This window comes from Passer domesticus, chromosome 3 (genome assembly GCF_036417665.1).
Source record: "Passer domesticus isolate bPasDom1 chromosome 3, bPasDom1.hap1, whole genome shotgun sequence".
In the NCBI taxonomy this organism is placed as follows: domain Eukaryota; kingdom Metazoa; phylum Chordata; class Aves; order Passeriformes; family Passeridae; genus Passer; species Passer domesticus.
The window spans coordinates 15,783,555-15,791,551 of NC_087476.1; the positions used below are offsets into that span (position 1 = coordinate 15,783,555).

General features: G+C 48.2%; 1 long non-coding RNA gene across 1 annotated transcript; it reads right to left on the reverse strand.

Moving 5' to 3' along the window:
- Positions 1-1,393: 1,393 nt before the first annotated feature.
- On the reverse strand, positions 1,394-5,864 carry LOC135297921 (uncharacterized). The gene is made up of 3 exons (XR_010359855.1): positions 5,799-5,864; positions 3,017-3,122; positions 1,394-1,714 (listed from the first exon to the last, which is right to left on the reverse strand). It is a non-coding gene; the product is annotated as an uncharacterized LOC135297921 (long non-coding RNA).
- Between the last annotated feature and the right edge of the window lie 2,133 nt (positions 5,865-7,997).

Below are 7,997 nucleotides of genomic sequence, written 5' to 3' on the forward strand. Positions count from 1 at the left end.
CTTAAATGCCAATTAAATATTACCTTTTCAATTTGTATTTACCTGAGGAATCAAATGTATGTACTGCTGGTGGTATTCAAAGGCTACCTGCAAGCTGACCTGCAGCTCATGATGACAGGTTGCCCAGAGGAATGCTGGCCCTCAGTACCAGCAACACAGTATTGGTAGGTCCCACACTGAAACCTTCCTACCTGAGCATTTAACATGGACCGTATTTTACTGAGCGACTCATGAAAAACAAATAAGGGAAGGGAATTAAGAGTTCTCTGTTTATCTGCAGTTGAGTTAGTAACCCCCAGGGTGAGAAACCCAGGCACCAGTCTCTGGGACTCTGCAGGGAGAGCAGGCTGCTCCTGCAGACAGGCAGCATAAGGCTGGCTTGCCCTTCAGCTCCTCTACTCCCTGAACTACCCAAATGAATATCCTCAAATAGCAGTCCCAGCTCTTGCTCCAAGGCTCTAGAAATGCTGAGTGCTGGTACATTAACCAGGGCTGAGGCCCCAGCCCAGATGCTGGCAGGCAGGTGTCCACACACTGGCACGCTCAGGGCCAGGAGCCACAGTGCCTTGGAGGCAGCCTGGAAGGGACCACCTTGTCCTTGAGATGTGGACTCTGCCCCCGTGGTGCAGGGTGGTGGTGAGGATGAAGGTGAAGCTTTTGCAGAGCTGGGATAGGCCACAGTGCCACACGTACCCCTGAATTCAAACTGGAACCACCTCCCCTTTGCTGGGAAGGCAGAAACACCCCACAAGTCACCACTCAGGGAGCTCCCGGGGCTGCAGGATTTGCTTATGGCAGAGCCCTCTGGGGGAGTCCAGCAGCTGGCCCCAACACTGACCTGCAGCCTCTGCACAGCCCTCATCTGTAGCAGCTGTTGGCTGCAACCCAAAAGCATTCATCATTAAAACTTTGTCTATGTCTGGACAATTCTGTCTATTTAACTACCTAGATAGATTATGTGAGTCAGTATGATGGCATCATTGATCCATGATGTCATCATCTACTGCACCAACCCCTTTCTGCCATATCCCCCCCAGTCCAGGACTTTGCTCTTGGAAAGTTCTGTGCCTAATATTTGCCCATGGAATAAGGAAAGAGCATTGTAAATTTGTTTTCCTAATTGTCCCCTTTTTTTATTAGCAGCCCCAAGCAATGGGCTGACAAGAGGTTAATTGTATCTGATGTAAAATTTCCAGGAGTTTCATTTTGCTCTGCACTGCACCTGTGACAGACATGAATTGTGTTTAGTATTCATGTGAATACCAGGATAATAACCCAATGGATCTCACTGCTTAGACTATGGAAATGGAAAAACCCCCTCTTTCTGCATGTGTATGGTTATTTCCTGTCATGTCTAGATCCAGCTGTATGCAATCCAAATATATTCCATGATTAAAAGCACTTTGCCTGATAATGTATTTGTAGACGTAACACTTGTGCTGGGTGCAGAACTGAGCAGCCTGCTTTATTTCACAGGCAGGGTGCTTGGCAGAAGTTTGGCAGCTGCCTCCAGCTGTGGAGCTCTTTCTCTCACCAGGTGCAGATGGCAGCAAATCTCCTTCCTCCATGCTAAAATGTGAATTCCAGTCCTTTCCAAGCTACTGCACTGGATAATAACCACTCTCTTTCATAATAAGACTCACATATTCTGCCAGAAACATCCTCAAGATAGGGCAGAGAGAAGGGAAGAGGGAGAGACAGAGGTGTATCCAACCTGTAGCAGACAAGGCAAGGGAGAAAACTTGAGCACTGGTGCAGATCAATTTAAAAATTGAAGTTAGGCAGGGATTGTGGGGGTTGCAGAAATTAGATTAAAGAGGGATTGAGTATCATTTAAGAGGAGGCTGTTGATATGCAGTGCTTTCATTTCCTGATTTAAATATCACTGTAGCAGCCAGCAGTGTGCAAATGCCTTTTAAGTGGGTGAGAGAGGGGTGCAGGGTACAGGATGCAGAGGGCCATGGGGAGGCAACTGCAAGGAGCCAGCCAGGGAGGGCATTGGTGAAATCTGTGGATCAGTTCAGGACAGCTTCTGACAACAGCCTTATCATCAATACCATGTTTGCATCAGGAAAGAAGCAGGCAGGAATGCGCACGTTTAACTGTATTTTCCTGCATGTTGCTTATTTGGGAGAAAAACACATCACCCACTCTACTACCAGGGTCCTTTTCCCTCACACACACACACAGAGATATATTGTTTGCTAATTGCAAATTGCTCACAAACATGGGGGCACTAAATTTAGGTTGAAGAGATGTTTCTTTGTTTGAAAACAAAACAAACAAAGCAAAATAATTACAGGAGTGCTGCAAGTGAATACAATAAAAAGTCAAAACAGAGGCAAAATAACACTTTTCATTTCTAGAGCTCAAGCATTTCTGCAAAGCTGTATCAGGGTCAGTGTCTCCTCCTTGCTGAAAGGAAAAAAAGGGCTCTAATCCATACTAGAGCCCCTAGCAGAATTCAGAAAACCTTCTGAATTTCTTGCCTCTGCAGAGCCCACTGTAAAAATTTGAGATGGGGATGTCATTTTGAGGCAGATTTTATTCTCAGCATCACGCAATATAAAATACAATTCTTGATTTGCTTAAAGGCTTTCCATGCCAACAGAAAGCAGTCAGAGCCACTCCTCAAATCTACCACCAAAAATCCACATCAGGGAAGGCCCATGTGATGCAGCCCTCAAGCCCATACCAGCTCTCCCACACTGATTCTTACCTACTGCCAAGACATGATATTCCATTTTCCACTTGGAGCTGGTGGGAATGCTGTGCAACCTCCCAAGATTTCTAGCAACCATCAACCATAACAGCACTCTAGACAGTAAGAGTTTAGTAAACTGCTTTCAGCTTTGAAGCCAAACTCTACCCTGAAATACATTTAAAGCTCAAATCCTTATTTTCTGCCTGTAAACACAGAGGTGAGCATTGATTTGGGGGGATGTAGAAAATGACCACCCACTGCCCCTCTGGCTATTTCCCATGTGTTCCTAATATGTGTCCATGTGTCACTCACCTTCAGCAAATAAAGTGCTGCCAGGGAAGAGGCTGGCTGAGAGAGGTGTGTTGAGAGGCTCACAGCAAACTCCTGCTTATGGCAGCACTGTGGCAGAAGAAAAAATCTACAGAAAGACAAGTGCATTTTAAGAAACAAGGGCAACATCATTAAAACTATTTCTTGTCCCCAGGTGACTGACTAAACTGTTGGGTAACTGTTGGGGGTGCAGACAGGAGTTCACATGTTCAGCATGAAGCAGCTACTCAGTGTCTCTGCAGAATAATGCAGCTAGAAAAATCACTGTGGGAGGTCGTGGCTGCCCAGAAATCTGCAGGGGAGGCATGGTCTGACATCACAGGAACTGGATGTCTAGGAGCAGACCACCAGCCACGGAAGAAGAGGAGCTGATTCTGAGAACACTGGATCTGGGTTAAAACTCAGGAAAACTGGGTCTAGCTGTAAGGACTTGCTCCTGCAGGCTGGGGTGCTTGGTGTGCTGGCCTTTCCTCTGGGAGCTCAGGAGCAGCAGCTCTGGGGACCTTGGGATAGGAGCCCCTCATACCAGCCCATGGCTGGAGATTAAGGAAATAACAGCAAGTGTGGGAAACATCCCACTGAGCACAGAGTGCTGGGTAGCAGATCCCACTCAGGACGCTCAGCTGATGCTCAGTTAACCAAAGGGGTGCTCACAGCACAGGCACAGGGCTGAGAGCTGAACAGCAAGAATTGCTCTGGTCCAGCCACTAACTGGGTTGACTTTGTACAGACCAAAACATTTGTTTTCTTTATAAGTTCCTCAGTCCAGGATCAGACACTCCAGGTTAATTTTGCTCCCAGACCATTTTGGTTTTAAGTCTTCTAAAAATTTCTTCACTAACACATGCCTTCTCAATTTATTTATTTCCTTGATTTTCTTAACAGCTAGCAGGAGGTTACATTTAAACCTCACATGTGGTATTAGCTCTTTGTCAATATTTAAATTCTTATGGGACCTGTGTGGTCTTGAAAATGAAAAATCAGGTTAATTGTTTGACCAATTCAATAAATCAGAGCAGCATCTCTGTGATCTGAACTCAGGCCTGTGTTATCTGACAGGGAGGATGTTTTTTGTTTGTGTCACCTAGACAACTTTCCCTCACACATCACGACCTAGCCCCCTGGCATCAGTGCAGGTGCTATCTCTGTGATTCCCTTACTTGCATGGCACTACCCTCTTGATCCCCAGGGCAGGAGCTGGCAGCCTGCCTGCTACCCTCAGCAGGCACAGCTGTGTGGCTGAATCCTGATCCTTGAATGACTCGGGCTCAGCACCGACCCCACGATCAGTGCTTGGGAGACGAGCACCTTGAGCCGTTCCCTTCACACCAGTGATTCCCAGATGCTCACAAATGGCATGAGCTGGCACGGCTCTGTTGGAGACCTTTGGGGAGTGGTGGGGTCCTGCCCACTCCTGCACAACCCACTCCCGTGCCCAGCTACATGGGCTGTGCACAGCAAGAGCTGCAGACACCCCTGAGCAGTGCAGGTCAGCAGCAGCCCCCAGGCAGCCATCTGGGGTCCCAGGGGAAAGCTGAATGTGGGTCCTCCCTGACAGGAACCCCTCTGATACCTGGCTCCCTTTGACTGGAAGTGGTGTCAGTTAAGTGGAAGGGGTCTCTATTGATTTTTCAAGATTCACAGAATAGTCTAGTCACCTTCAAAAGGCCAAGGGTAGAAAGGTCCTTGAATGAGGGAAAGGTGAAAAAAAGCTCATGGAAGCAAAAATTATGAAGACAGACTGAGAGTAATGCACAGAATGCAGGTAGGGGATTCAGACAGCCCAGTGCATGTGCAACAGCTGCTGTCATATGAGTACCAGCACAGGCACCTGCACACACCTCTAGCAAGAGAAACATAAACAAAATCACAGAATCATAGAAATGTTTGGATTGGAAAAGACATCCAAGTCTAACCATTAACCCAATACCACCACCATTAAAGTGTCCTCAAGTGCCACATCCACACACTTTTTCAACACTTTCAGGGATGGTGACTCCACTACTTGCCTTGAACAGTCTTTTCCAATGCTTTGCAACTCTTTCAGTGAAGAAAGTTTTCCTAATATCCAGACTAAACCGCTGGCACAACTTAAGGCCATTTCCTCTCACTTTGTCCTTTGCTGCTTGTGAAAAGAGACTGACCTCCACCTGGCCACAACCTCCTTTCAGGGAGTTGTAGAGAGTAATAAAGTCTCCGTTGATCCTTCTTTTCTCCAGGCTAAACAACCCCAGTTCCTTCAGCTGCTCCTCATAGGAGACCTTTTCTAGACCCTGTACTGTAGCAGGCCCAGGGCCCGCACGGCCTCCTTCCAGGTTAGAAGCCTGAGCTAGGAAATGCCGAGTCATCATGACTGGGCCTTAGAAGCCACTCTCTTCCATCTTTCGGACCCTGCTTATCTCTCTGTAAGCCCATAGGTCACTTTCCCCTGACCCTTATTATTGGACAGTTTCCAAAACCCCTGTAGGGTATAAAAACCCCTGATTCTGCCTGGTTCGGCAGAAGAGCTGTCACTGGGAACCTTCGCGGAACACCCGAATAAAGAACCCTGTGGAACCTCACACGGCCTTCTCCTCTCTCTCCCTGCATCTGCTGCTGCGGCACCTAGCAAGCTAAAGAGCTGAAAATCACTGAGCTAATAATCACTAAGAGCTGAAAATCACTATAGCTTGCTTAAGCTGCTGTGCTGAGCCTCCACTGAGTTATCCTGGCTCCGGCACCCCACTGGGCATTAGCCTGGCGGGAAATTGCCGTGACACTGTACCAGCTCTGTTGCTCCTCTCTGGACTCCAGCACCTCAATGTCCTTTTTGAAGAGAGGGGCACAGAACTGGACACAGCACTCAAGGTGCAGCCTCACCAGTGCTGAGTACAGGGGGGCAATCACTGCCCTGCTTCTGCTGGCCACACGACTTCTGATACAAGCAGGATGTCAAATGTAAAAGAAGAAAAAACAGAAAAAAAAAAGCCTTGCCTCTTTATTTTTCTGCTCATTTCTGAGTATGGCAGCTGGTCTACCATGTTTTCTATCAAACAGAACTCCTATGCCCCTCCAATGACAGGACACAGTTTCCTGGGAAGCACTGGCAGGAGCCAACCTGGAGCTTGTCCTTGAACTCTTCATCATAAGAAGAACACGATCGCTGCTGCTCCTTGGTTACCAAGGGCTGCAAAGGTGATATGGATGGGGGATTGATTTTTCACACACTGAGACTCTGAGGGAAATCCCCACACAGACATCCCCCTCAGTGTACTGGTGATGCCCTCCCCTCCTGTCAGGGCCCTGCTGTTCCTGTGGGGACTCCTGGCCAGCCAGGACAGCCCTGTGTGCAGCTGCACATCCAGCTGTGCTCACAGCCGAGCTTGCTCCAAGCTCTGTCCTCATTCACAGCTGCTCATCACGGCATGGGCACTGTTCTGCACTTGCAGGGGTTTACTTTGCTTTCCATGGCTCGAGGAGCCCAAAGGATTGACATTTTACTCTGCATTGTACTGCTACCATCCAGTTGGGCTCTGACTGGCAAAACTTGTGCTGCTACTGGTGCAGCACCCACCCTCACCCTTCTGTGTTGTTATTAAAGTAAAAACCAGAGACACCATAATTTCTCTGAAGTGTCTTTAGGCTACAGCCTTTTTTCCCACTAGGCCTTGCCAATTGGCAGCCAGTAACTGGTGGCAGGTTGAGTTGCCCTTTAATTTGGGTGAGTTTTCGAGGAGCTCAGAGCTGAGAGCACAGCTTGACACAGCAATGCCTTCCAGTACTGGGCAAGCTGACAAGCCAGACCATGGGTACCCCAAAAGCTGCAGAGCCATGCTGGCTAGTGCATATCCCTGCTTGCAGCATGAGAGCAGGGGCTTTGACCTCCTCCCATGGATGATGGGCTGCAAGAGGACACTGGCAGGTGGACTGAGCTGTTTCCCACTCAATGTAGAGCAGCCCCAAGCTGCCAATGGCCACATGAAGCTATTTATGAAAACGCTGAAAGACATAAATGCTATTTTTAACCAGCCTGCCTTAACGAGCAATGTGAACTCTATGTGGCAATGAGGGAAGCAAACCCCACTGATGTTTTGCTTGCTGGGGATGTGCAGGACTCTCCTGTCTGGAGAGGGATTGTCCTGCACAGGATTCCTCCACATGCCATGAGGCTTCTCACAAAGGCAGGAACAGCCCAAACCGGGACCCTGGGCCCTGGGGAGAGACTCTGCAGGTTTGCTCGTGCATGAAGCATACCTGGGGTGTCTGGCATGGCTTGAGCCATGTGTTACACTGCAGCAAGTGATGTAAGGAGTTGATGTGCAAGGATTGTATTGCCTTGGCGGCTTGGGAAAAAGTCTCCCTCCTGTTTCAGTGATGGGATCTGGGAGAAATTGAAATAAACAGGGCAGGAGAACTTTCTCCTTTTTAATGCCTTTATTAAAGAGAATCAGCTCAGGTGGGGAGAAATCGACGGGTCGCACCCACACCGCCGCTGCTCCCAGGAGTGGCCTGGAGGAGGAGGGTGATGCAGCTTTGTCTGCTGGTCTGCAGGCAGAGCTGGGGATTCCATCCTCCCGGGACATTAGGAGATTCCGCTTTTTCAGTCTAACATTTCAGGTCCTCTCTCTAGTTAACATATTTTTAGGTTAGGGTGAGAAGTAAAAAGCATCTTAGCAGATACTGAACTAAGTCCTTCACCTTTAGACATCACTTAGATCTTTTAATTCTATGTTGGCTCGTTGGTTTTAGGGGTTTTTTTTCCGGGAAATTGCAAAATCTGGTGAAATGCATTCTCATCTGCATACCAGCTCTGATGTCACACCCTTCCCCTGCTACCTGCAGGGTCCGGTGCTACTCCCTGGCAATCAGCCAGGCTGATCACCAGCCATTAACAGGTAATTGAAGAACTCTCAACAATAGGGGACTGCAACATGAAGCTAACTTTCAATTTAACAGCAACTGGTTCAACTAGTTTTAACTCTGC